Below are 14,025 nucleotides of genomic sequence, written 5' to 3' on the forward strand. Positions count from 1 at the left end.
TGTTGTTCATATCAAAATCAAAATGAATTGATTATATGTACATGTCAGCTAGTTGACTAACCCTAGTCAACTTCTAACTCAAGGAAATTCCATTTTACTTCAATATGTCAATTTACAACGTACATTTGATAATTTCTCTTTCTAACAATTTAGAATGCAATGTTTGAAGTAACCTAGGAAGAGATTTAACAAAGGCATGATCTTTCCTTTCGTTTATGAGAACTATTCCCAAAATACGAATTTGACAACATTGATCATCCTCATAGCTAATCCTTTCAAAGGTTTATAGCAATACATTATAGACATCATTCAATAACAAATTCCATTATAGTTTGTTTTACTTATCCTTAGAAAATAATCACCCTAAATAAAATTATTTTAGAAGGCTAGGATCAATATTTGGCTCCATGATGTGTAAAGGGATGCCGTAAACACACCATAAAGTTATTTAGGTAGGCAAAGCCCTTTGCCAATTTCTATCACCACGAAATTCCTAGATCTTTGAGATTCATTGACTATCAATCGCATGTTAATCTCGGATTATGTTCATCTCAAATTTAATGACGGGGTCGTCGCGGATCACTGAACAAATGGTGAATCGACCATATAAAATCGCATGGTCCCCGGCTCAGGTTACGCTTGAGATTCGCGAGTTCCACATCATTCTCTACTTATACTCTCATATTGACGTGCTAGTTAACCACACGAGCTCCATCAACAAGTTATAAAGAGAATGTGCAACTTTTATGGATAACATAAGATTCAAATTAAATAGATTGAGAATTAACCATACAAAATCGCATGGCCCCTGGCTCAAGTTACGCTTGAGATTCGCAAGTTCCATATCATTCTCAACTATACCCTAGATTGATGTGTCAGTTAACCACACGAGCTCCACCAATAGAATATAAAGAGAATGTGTAATTTTCATGGATAATATAAACTCACATTCTATTAATAAAACGGGATTTTGTTTTATACTTGTATTTAGAATACTTTTAGATTGACATCAAACCCTTTCGGTAACTCCATTCTCAAAATGTAATTGGGTGGTGAGGGTGGTAAGCGCGAACCATATTAAAAACCGCCCTCATTAGGAATCAAAGAGACCTCCTTAAACTAGGGATGTCAACGGGGGCAAACGGGAGCGGAAATAGCTGCCCCCGCCCCCGCTCCCGAAATCACTTTCTACCCCCGCCCCCGGATCCCCCCTTTACACAGCCCCCGGTCCCGCCCCCGTTCCCCCGGTTTATAGGCTTAAAATTGAATTTTTTTTTTTTGCTAAAAAACTACTTTGTTTTAGGCAAAAAAAATACTATTTTTAATAACTTTAAAAGCTTAAAACTTAATCTTTAGAAGCAAAAAAATTAAAAATCAAACATTATGAATCCAATATTACAAACGACAATTCCAACAATATTACAAAAAGACAATTCCAACAATCGTCGATTGATTCGATTCGTCGTTCACTGTTAGGGTCTTTGGAAGAGGAAGACGGAAGACCGAATAAAGCTTAAGGCAATGTTGATTTGTGAAGCCTTAATACTAAAATTAGTTTCCCATAACTCATTTCTATTTTACATTAAATAAATATATATTTTATATACATATAAACGGGGACCCCGTGGGAGTACGGGACGGAAATACTTACTCCCGACCTCGGTCCCGAAAATAAACGGGGGTTAATTTCGCCCCCGCTTCCGAGTTTTTTTAAAAATTAGTCTCGTACGGTATCAGGATCCCGCGGGAACGGGGTCCCGCGGGGGTTTTGACATCCTTACCTTAAACCCCTACATTAAAACGGGTGAGCCTAGTCAAGGTAAGACTGACTATATCAATATTTAAACACGCGAGGGCGCATCTTGTAACTTTCTTATACATATAATAGACACAATTCTAATATATATAAATACAAGGGGTAAATTTAAAACTCTTTAAATTTAGTTTTCTGCGATGACACAATGTAACAATTAATAAATCATAAGGGGGTAATGTCAAATTTATAAATCCATATTATAAATAATATTAAATATTCAAATTCACAATTTAAATAACAAATGAATATTCAAATTCAAATAAACACATGTAAATCATATTATCAAATAAATATTCAAATTCAAATAAACATATTTAAATAATATTTATCCATTATCAAATAAATATTCAAATTCAAATAAACACATTTAAATAATATTTATCAATTTTCCAGATTCAAAAACAATTTAAATTAAGTATTTATCCATGTTTATCAAAGCTACATATTCGAAAAATGGCAAAAAAATCCGAAATTCTGATTCTACCGAGCTCACGTCGTGAGCTCCTAGCTCTCACGTCGTGAGCTGCGACTAGGGTTTTAACACATTAAAAAAATTTCAATTACTCTTCCGTCATTCAATTTCAAACAAGTATTTTTAGAAAACATGGATCTAGGGTGAAAGTAACCATGAACCAATGGCTCTGATACCACTGTTGAGTGTTCTACACATCAAATACACTCTAAACTAGGTAGCGGAAAAATCGAAACAACGATATACCTAAGTGTACATGCATCATATGGATCTATGCCTTCATGCTAATTACATCAACCCTAGAAAACAAAAACATAAGTAAGAAAACATACCTCTTATGTTGCCCTTTGATCTCCATGTTTGAGATCTTGAACCTCCATGAAGTTGCTTGGATTAAAGGACCCAAACCATAATCCCTCTAATGGTATCACACCCAATGACACCAAAGAGTAGAATAAAAATAACTAGTCAATTTCATAAACCAAAAGAGGGTTAGAAATCGTCCCTATGGGAGGAGGAAGAAGGGTTGACAAATACTTCAAGCCAATGTGCAAGGAGGAATGAAATCCCCAATGCCCTATTTATAGCCTTGGATGCCTCCTCGGGTTTAGTACTCCTTCCCATGTGGGATGGAGGCCCAACCACGAAATTTCACTCCTTTCCCATGTGGAATGGAGTGATTTTCATCCAAACCTAATTTCGTAAGGGTTCTGGAACATTCATGATTAACCAACTATCGATTAATGAACATTCAACCCTTTAATTAATTAAACTGTTAATTAACTCCCAAAATATATTTCCAGTTAGTTTCTAATTAATTATTAATCATAATAATTAATAAACCAATTTCTCATTTATTTACTCTACTCAATTTGGGTCTTGAGGGCAACCTAAAAGGACCCTACTATTATTAGAAATATGATCGACAGTTAATTACCTCTGACACTATTCCAACACAAGGGTGGACAAAGCACGTAAAGTTTCTAACTTTACGTCCATGCATGCTTGAAACACTCTCCAAGGTCCACTTTAGGCTTAAAAATGAACATATTGCATGAATGGGACTTGGAGGCTATTAAAGTTTGCAACTTTATTCCTCTAGAGGTCATGTAGAGGCCAAATCTACACCCTCAACCCCTGAAAACCTCTTTTCTTTGGGCAACTTAAGTCAAAGTCCCAAAACCAAACCAAAACTACAAAGGATGGGATCTAATAAGCTACATGTCAAGGTCATGACTTTATACCTCCAAGATGTAGCCTTTGATGTAGAGTTTCTGGATCCAAGTTCACTCCTCCAAGCTTGATACTTCTCTCTTCAAAACCTCCTTCAAAGATCTCAAACAATCACTCTAAAACTCAAATCACTCAATGGACAAGTAGAAAAACGGTCTAGGGTTTCTTCTGGACAAAAGAGGCAGGTAAGGAGGCCAACCCTAGAAGTTAAGTCCTTTAAATAGGGTACAATGCCCAAAAAATTAAGGTTTTCCCTTCAGGCGCCAACTCGTTGAGTTGAGGGTCCCCAATTCGTCGAGTAGGTCCTCCAAATTACGCGGCTGAAAAGCTTTCTACTCGATGAGTTGGAGCCTCCCAACTCATCGAGTTCCTTCCAATACTTAAGAAAATAACTAGAATTAATTGATACATGGACGAAGATTTACAAATCTCCTCCACTTGAACTAGACTTCGTCCTCGACGTGTGCTGATGCGAAAATGGGTTAACCAATTTTCTCTAGATATTAGGCATAAGCTAAATGAGTTAAATTCAAGAAATGTAACTTACTATAATCTTTTCCGCATGTGACATGTACCAATAATGAGTAATTGTATGATTATTTTTGTAGGTGCCGAAAATTTCTACCAAGTGGTATGAATCAATTTGAAACAATAAACTTAGGAGAGTCGTATACAGTTGGGTTGGACAAGAAAACCTACACATACAAGATACGATAATTGAATATTTATGGGTATGTGCACTTCATGGCTACAATTTCTTATTTAAATATAAATATGGAATATGTCATGGACCTATTATACAATGGTATCTTTTACATTAACACTTACATGTACCTAATACATGGGATGAATGGAAGTAATATATGGCCAACAACAAACTACATTCCTCATTTGTCTCTAATAAAGAAAAGAATTTCAGGTAGATCTATCATTAAAAGGAGAAGAGATGCTTCTATCATACTAGGCAGTCACGCCAGCTAATACTTGGCAACCACGTCTGCTAATCCTTTTCAACCAGTTCCTTCAGTTGTGATATTTCGATTTGCATCTCCTAACATATGATTTCAAGGTCGCACAAAGAAGGGACTACGTCATTATTGTTAATGCCATTAAAGAAAAAGCTATTTTTTGAATCCATTAGTATTTGTAGAATCGAAGGGAACGAGACTTGTATTTTACGAAAAGAGGTAACAAGCTTTTTAGTTTTTATCTAATCAGGGTTTGCGTCTATTAAGAGGATCAACATGACTTTTACAAACCTAAGGAGCAAGCCGGTAACAGTGCATATGATGTGACAATCACATCAATTCATACTAGATGGTCACGTCCGCTAATACTTGGCATCCACGTTGTTTAAAATAGTAGAAAAATCGGTTACTATGGATTAGGTGGCCTAAATATCTGGCGAAAACGGATTTTATGCCCCCATAAAGCCAACAATAAACATAGGGGATCTTTTAAATCAAAACATAAAAATTCATAAGGCCTTAGTGACATTATCTCTATAAAATGGCAAATCGTACCATTTGAACGGCCCATGTCGAACTCATCCCAAGGTCTACTATATGGGAGGTCAATCACGGAGTACTCACAATATTTTAAACGTGTTTGGATTTAAACCAAACACCTTATATTTGGATTTTCGTATATTAAACATTAGGCTTTGATGGTCTTACAAAATAGAATAGTACATTAACTATGAAAAAACTTATAGATAATTGTAACTACCAAAGGGCCAATGACCTAGCGGTAAGGAGTGATATTCTCATAGGAGAGGTCATGGGTTCAAGTCTCGGCAGAGACATAAGTGGCTATTTAGTAGTAGGTTAGTTAGTTTCTTGTTTAAAAAAAAGATAGTTGTAACTTGTAAGTTTTATTTAATCTTTAAAATAAGATATTCACAAAAATATCACATGATTTTGGAAGATATATAAAAATGACCTAATTTTTCGGCATTTGCAAAAATAACGTCACGAAAGTACACTTTAGATGTTAATAAATATATAGTGTGCATTGTTTTCTCCTTTAGACTATATGTTTTTAAAGAACTCTATTAATTTTCCATAATAGTCACTAGTTGTGAGCCCCGTGTATTATACGGGTTTATTAAAAATAAAAATTTAATATTAATATTTAAACATTAAATATTTTATAGAATAATACTTTTACATATCATAATGTAATCTTTTCAAACATTTATAAAAAAAATCAAATTTTATTTAGAGCATTTATGAGACTTTATTATCAAATTAATAGAATGATTCTCTTTCCTTATTTGAAATTTTATTTTAAAAAATGAAAATTCTCAAAAAATGACAAGTGGAAAATAATAATTCTAAAACGCTCACAAAATTACATGTGGCAAAACTCTTGAGAATTTGACAAGTGGCAAAAAAAACTTTCATTTATTAAGTAGGATTTTGAAATTTCTAATATCAATTATTTGTTTAACCAAATATTAGATGTATGTTTTCGTATCGTATTTATTTCTCATTTGCTATGTTTTACCTCATATTTTGTTAGATTTCGGTAAAAAAAAAAACGTTATTTTGGAAATTTAAATTTTTTTTATTGAGTTTCGAACTTAGTTCTTGAAATTCGAGAATATCTATATTTGTTCAAAATCCAAAATTTGACTATGAAATGTACTTTTTTTTACAAGAAAAAACGTCCAATGTGATACAAAGTTAGCATGAGACGTCTACATTTAAAAAATAATTGTTATTTTAGTAAAACCAAAAAATATGGTTATTTCATATTCCAAAATTTGAGATGGTCGTTTTTGCAGATACCACTTAAAAGTACATATTAGCATAATATTGTATTATTTATTCTAACGACAAATCAAGAAGTTTTGACTTGGAAATGGAAAATGAGTTTTATATATATATATATATATATATATATAGGATACCACTAGATTTTGTGAGACGGAGAGACCAAATCTTGACCAGTCATCTTGAATAATCAAATGCTGATATTAATTTAGATTAAACCATAAAATAGGCGGTGACATTTTTGTAAATTAATGGAACTTTGGGATTAGATCAAGACACGGAGGGGCATAAATGGAATTTTGCATTCTTTTTCGTTCAGCACACAAAAACACCCGGTATTCTTCCTAAAAACCCGAACACTAAAACCCATTTGATCCAAATCTCAATCATCGTTCTACTTCCTGAAATTCATCTTCCGATCGTTACACGAAAACCCTCGATAATCAACTAGAACACTAACTTCTTGTGATTTTGAACTCGTCATCTTCGATTTCTCTTTGGATCGATTTCATTTGTGGAGTAGCATTTTAATCCCTCAATAAAACCCTAAACTTACTTACTTTGATTCTTATCGAATATTTCTATCAAAGAAAATGGATACATCAACACGTGCTTCAGAATCTACACCCAGATCATCTAAATGACATTATTACCAAAACTTCTCAAGAAATTCCAGGTATTTTCAATAGTTCTGTTAATTATCATTATATATCATTGTTCTCGTTTGATAACAAGGATGTTGCATCGAGAGCTGATCTTCTATTGTTGCTCCATTCTCCAAATCTACATACTGTTAGTGATTAGGGTTAGGCAAATACCCATTATTAGGATCATAAAGTAAAATAGGTGAAACGAAATGAAATAAGATGCAAGATATACCATAACTTCAAGAAGCAAGCGAAAATGTAGAAAATAACATTAAATTAATTTGCAAAATCGGTAGTAATCAAACTAGCAGGAGTAAGGACCTTGTGCAAATGCATTGCAAAGTATTGGAGATTTTACCCCTGTTTCAAAATGGTTGGTTTGAGAGATTTTAGAATCGTTTGACTGGTACCTTGTAGAAAGATGAAATTAGGTGACAATTCCCTGGTATAAGTATTATGATTAGATTTTTTATTTTTCTAAATAGAACATATAACATATGAAGGAAAAATGATGATCAATTAAAGAATGAAGAAAATACTTTTAAATTGCTACACTTTTAAGTTCAATCTTTGACTTTATAGTTTATAATTCTAATATTATGCAACTGTTTGTACTAACATTAATTATTTTCATGCAGCTAATATTATAACAAGAATGACAAAATCAAAAATAAAAATGATGACAGCGGGTAGAAGTAATGAAGTGGAAACTTCAATTGGCAAATGGTTGGTTCAAAAAAGTAAATCATCGAAGTCTATCGATGAATCAACAACTACAACTTCAAAAGAAAAAGAAAAAAAAGGTATATTATCAATTATTCTATTCTAATAAAATATTTATCTCATTTTTTTCTGTTATTCTATGTATTATAATAAGATATTCTATATTCTATTAATGTTTTTCTACATTCTATTAATCTTATTCTAATAGAATAACTGAATGGAACTTTGGTATTAGATCAAGACACAGAGGTGCAGGAATGGAATTTTTCATTCTTTTTCGTTCAGCACACAAAAACACCCATTTGATCTATACAAATATTCTGATATAATAAGTGTATATGTATAATATTCTTTTGTAATTAGATGATATAGGATTTTTGGATTTTTGTGGTGTTACTAACATTTATGACTGATGTAATGAATTATATGATGAATTTGATGAAGAAATCTATGTAAAAAGGAGAATCGGTGATAGAAAATATGTTAAAGGAGTGACAAAGATTAAAGAAGCAAAAAGGAAGAGGAGTAGTGGGGACAATCGTGCAGCAATAAAGAAGCAAAAAACCGTCAAAGAGCAAAAGACTGTGAAAGATATATTGAAGGAGTTGCCTTCAATAAACACTAGATCGACACCTGGATTGATAACAGATGTTGTAAGTTCTTTGACATCAGAACAAAAAGATTGGGTGAAACGGATGGGATTTAAAGCATTTTTGAATATCAACATTAAGAGTATTCCCTTAAAACTTTTCCATTTTGTGCTTGAGCATTATGATGAAGGCACAAACAATATTCTGATTAAAGGAAAAAGAATAAATATCACAAAGGAAAAAATTCATAAAGTGTTTGGTTTACCCAAAACTGGAAAAAGCTTATTTGACCTGGACATGGTTAGCGAAGATCATCAAGTGTTTGATGGATGGATGAAGGAAATTGAAGGTGGAAAGGCAAATGCAACAAACTACAAGAAGATTATTGAAAGTCCGAACAAGTGGATATGAATTTCAAGCTGGGTTTCATAGCTTTATTTGTTAATACGTTTGCAGAATCCATCCCTATGGGGACAAACAACTTAGTTCCAGTTAGAGCACTTGTTGAAGTAGATGACATTTCTAAAATCGATTGGTGTGCATATTTGTTGTACTGTGTGAAAATTTCAAAAGGGAGATGGCGTCCATACAACCCTAAGTGTTATTACAGAGGCTCGGTGTTGTTGATGTTGGTATGTTTTTTCATATACTTATTTTTTTCTTAAAAATGGATATCTAATATGATGTTGAAATAATGCAGCTAATTTACTGTGATGAAATTGAATGCGAGCTCCAAAAAATAGTACGTAAAACACCATTAGTTACGATGTGGACAGCAGATAAGTTGAAGGAAAGACAATCTTTTGAGATTGAAGCTGGTGGGTTTGGGGTTGGAAATCTAATTGAACAAAGTTCAAATTTAAAACGTGACAAGAATGAGAATCAGGACACACGTATTGAGGTATTTTCTAAGTAGAATATATTATTTAATTATGTTTTAGAATATATTTTAATTATGTCCTAACTTAATATAAGAAAAATATTCTAATGTCTTTTTTTTCCAGGAGTATGAAGAAAAGTCTGAAACAATTTTCAACAATGTCTCAACTGAAAAGGATAATATGGAAGATATTATTTTGCATTGTCTATCGAAATTCTCTGAAGACAATAGAACGAAGGAGATGATAAGGAAGTTTAGAGACATATTTTCAACTACATTTTTTTCTAATCGAGAAAAGGGTAATAAATAGGATTTGATAGAAGTTTGGAATTACTTAAACGTGGCTATGGTGACTAAACAACAATTCCTTTTGTAATATCTATCTTATTAATTTTGAACAAATTATACAAAAAAATGTTATCTAGTATTATGTAAGAAACTCGATATGGTTTATTAGGTGATTAATGTTTAATGAATAGTTGGTATTATGATCACTTCTTAATGGTCATGGTAGAATATTCTATAGTAAGCAAAAAAAATTAGAATATTCTAATAGAATAATGTTAAAGGCATCATTATTCTATTAGAATAATAAAAGATGTTGCATCTATATACCAATATAATATTCTTATATGTATAATATTGTATTATAATAATTTGGTAACAAAACATTATACTCTAATTATCATACATAAGACTATTCATATATACTTCAATGCAAAAATTATGTAAGATTATATAAGATTATACTTCAATCATCATACAAAAGATGTTTGCCCTTTAAAATTATGTTGTAATGTGTACAATTAACTTACATTATGTAAGATTCTAATATTATATGAAATATTATGTAATATTTTGAATTTATAACTTATAGTGTTATAGGAATATATAGAATAGTCTATAGAAAAAAAATGATTTATAGAAAAGAAATGTTTATAATGTTAATGTGTAATAATCTGAAAGATTGTAATATCATGTAATATTATATTATAATATGAAGTATTCTAATTCAGACCATCATTCCTTTCAAGTGTGTAGGAAACCAAATAATATGTAGGAACTTAGACTAATAAACTTTTTAAATGAGCGAGAAACATATAAGTTTATAAAATGAAATGAATACTTTTAGGATAAATATCAAACTTTTCTCATGAAGTTGAAATGTATTCTAAAAACCTCATAGATTAAAAACTAAATTTCAAGTTTGTGTTATAAAAAATATATCACAAGGTTACAGTATTTACTAATATGTTGTTAATTGATACGTAATATTATGAAATTGTATGGAATATTATAATATTAAAGTGTAATATTCTAAATTGTGTTATAACATATAAAATGAACTTATATTACATAAGATTCTAATGTTATATTTAATATTCTGAATATACATATCATTCTAACAGATTAATTTAATTAGGTTGTCTATATTCAAGTTACAACTTAATATTCTTATAGAATAATGCTATAGGATGTTTGTATATGTAGAACATTCTAAATAGAATATAACACTAAATGATTATATGAACATCAAATATCAAACTAGAATATAGCAATATATATGTAAGAAAATTAAAATAATGCACAGTTTATTTGTAAATACCAATGTAAAAGTAAAAACTTAGAATATAATGTTATCGTTTTATTCAATTACCTCAAATACATCACTTGAAACCAAAAAATATATATATAAGCAAATTTACAACATCCCACTAAATTGAATGAGACACTCCAGGAAATTATTATTGAACCACATTCTCTATAGTTCCATTCAAGACTTACCTAAAAAGTTGTAATTATAGAAAACATGAAAGTTTTATCTAATTTCATAACTGTATGTACCACTTTACACTGTGAAATGGGCGAAATGGGTTTTATGGGTATTAGGATACATATCTGCTGCAATAACAATGTTTAAAGTTGCACAAATGTAAAGAACAATTTCATCAAGAAAGAAATAAAGAGAGTGTAGGGAGTCTCATTATAGATTTCGATTAGAAAGATGAACCAAGTCCTCATCATCCATCAACTTCTTAGCCACTTTAACTCTTTATAGACCAAGCACCATTGAAACCAACATGTCAATATGATTCTTGAAGTTCTCATCATTAATTAATGGTGTCAAGATATGGATGTTATGCTTCTTCCAACATATGCACTGAACATTTGCATTGATAACAATTGTATGTCCTTCAATCACTGACAAAAAGAAGTACACCAGTCATCACTAAGTTGAGAAAAATCAGCTTGGAATTTGGGGTCAATATCATTAAATAGTAACAAAGTTTAAGGGTGGGAAGGAAGGAGTGATATATCAGACTCTACATCACACTCTTTATTCATTCAGGACTTTCATCAAACAGGTAGAGTGCATGTATAATGTAAGATAATTGGCTCAAGAACAATAATAGTTATGTACATACCTCATTAATTTTATAGAATGACACAAAATAACACGAAGATACGTTATTTTTGCTTGCTTATCTTCATTTAATATGTGCTCGAATGTACAGAAAAAACCAAAAGCTTGAAATTGATAATCGATGGCTGAAATCAAATACTTGAAATGATAATAGATTTAAGATGAAGTTAAATTGATAAAACACCTTATTTGATAGTAATCTCGAAGCATCAATCTGATGGAAATCGATATCAGTTGATGATTGATTACCAATGTTGATGAATGGCTAAAAATCGTTGATCTGAAAGCGATGAAAACTCAGGGGAATAAAACTCAAACCTTGATCAATTGATGAAATCATGATGTAGAGTAAAAAGCACAGCTTGAAAGATCGTTAGCAATTGTTGAAGATGAAGATTAGTAGAAATCGACCGAACACTTGAACTTCTACCTTGGATGAAATCGATGATCACAGAGCTAAAACCGATAAAAATCTTGTAATGAATTGTTGATGTCGATAGATGAACATAAACCTCAATCACTCAAATCAAAGCAAATAGAAGATTGATTAGCATGAATCGAAGATGAAGGAATGTTGATCGATTAGTGTGAATTGGTAGAAAGAATCAAAACAGCTGGGTTTTGTGATAACATGAAGATAACAGATCTGATGATCTAAAATTTAACCCAGTGCCTAATCTACCCCTAATTAACTAATCTTTAGATTAATTAGTGTTAATCACGTTTTCTTATGAGCCACAAGATCGGTTTTGATCAAAGGCTCAAATTTGGTCCCCATGTCTCACAAAATATAGGTGATCTCAAATGAACATCTACCTATATATATATATATATATATATATATATATATATATATATATATATATATATATATATATATTACATAAAACAAAAAATACTTGATAAGGTTGTTGAAACGTTAGTCTGGATAGTTTTTAAAAAAGATAACTTATAAGCGATTTTCAATCTTGTCAAATGTCTTAAAATCTCCAAAATAAAGATGTTGCGGCATTTTCTATCTTGTCAAAAATAACGGTTTGAAAAATAGTCCGGAACGAGACATTCGAGATAAAATGGTTATTTTTTGAAAACCGAAAAAAATATATTATTTTGTTTGAAAAACTCATGAAAATATTATTTTGTTTGAAAAACTCATGAAAACACTTTGATAATACCCATTAACGATTATTATATATTTTATGAACTTGCCACATTTTACATACAAAAAGTTTCTCTTGTGGGCTCTATACCATGTCAAGAAGCAATGTGACCAACTGTATAGCTCTCTATCAATTCAACATTTTAACCCCTCAAAATTTCATGCTAAATTTCTACACCACAAAAGGCAGAGGAATGAAAAATGATCTTTCTATACAAAAAGTTACGGAAACAAGTAGAATTGGAATAAGACTATGCCCACTTAAGGTCCGTGTTTATCTACATGGAGTGTCTTTAACAGTATTCATGAGGAACACTGTCCTCCCTTCCCATTAATTGGTGTTCTGGACTTCTGTGGTGACGGCAACAAGCTGCAACAAACATTTTTCTTTTGACTTTTTCATTCGACTGTTTTTCAATGGTCACATTTTAATAAAAAAAATTACCTATAAATACATATTACTAGTACTACATTATTTTTAATCATCATTTTAATTTTTTCTCTCTATTTCATAAATTTTCAGTAATTCTAAAAAAAAAGATTCATTCGACCTGTTTAATGATGACGATGCTGATCATATGTACGATTATAACGAAGATGAATAATTTAAAGGCAAATTTTTAATTTTTTTGTTTTTAAATGTTTTTTGTTCTAATGTTGTTTTAGAATTTTAAAAGTTATGTTTAATTAAGAAATTAGATTTATTTAAATAATATTTTTTATTAATTTTTTTATAAATATTAAAAATTAAATCAAAAAAATAATAAATAATGACATGGAAATTAATGGGTGTTATAACATGTTGCTCATTTTCTCACTTGATGTTATAACATCATGGAATGACATGACATATGAAGTGTTACTTTTTGGTATGGTAACATGTTCTCACACTCACCAGCCTAAAAAGTTCAAATAAAATATAAAATATTCTCTTGAAAATTTGATATGATTGATATAGACATCCTAAAAAACAATAATTTTATACCCTTTTATAAAATTCATGTAACCAAGAATGTTTGTATGGAAGCACCTCATTAATCGGATCAAATACTTCGACCCGTCGAATATACAAAAAAAATACTCTTTTTTTTTTTCATTTTTCCCACTTCAGCATATTCCTACCTTTAACCTCCTCAACCTCCCTACGTTTCAATCTCCTTCTCTCTATTTCTTTTGTGTGTTTTTTTTTTGTGTGTTTGCTTATTTTTATTGCTCTAAAAATATATAATTATAAATTGCCAAAATTAATAATAAATGCTAACTATAAAAATAGCATCTTTATAGATGAGTGATACGATTGCAT

The sequence above is a fragment of the Lactuca serriola genome, chromosome 2 (genome assembly GCF_051521515.1).
Source record: "Lactuca serriola cultivar US96UC23 chromosome 2, Lser_US96UC23_V15, whole genome shotgun sequence".
NCBI classification, from domain to species: Eukaryota; Viridiplantae; Streptophyta; class Magnoliopsida; order Asterales; family Asteraceae; genus Lactuca; species Lactuca serriola.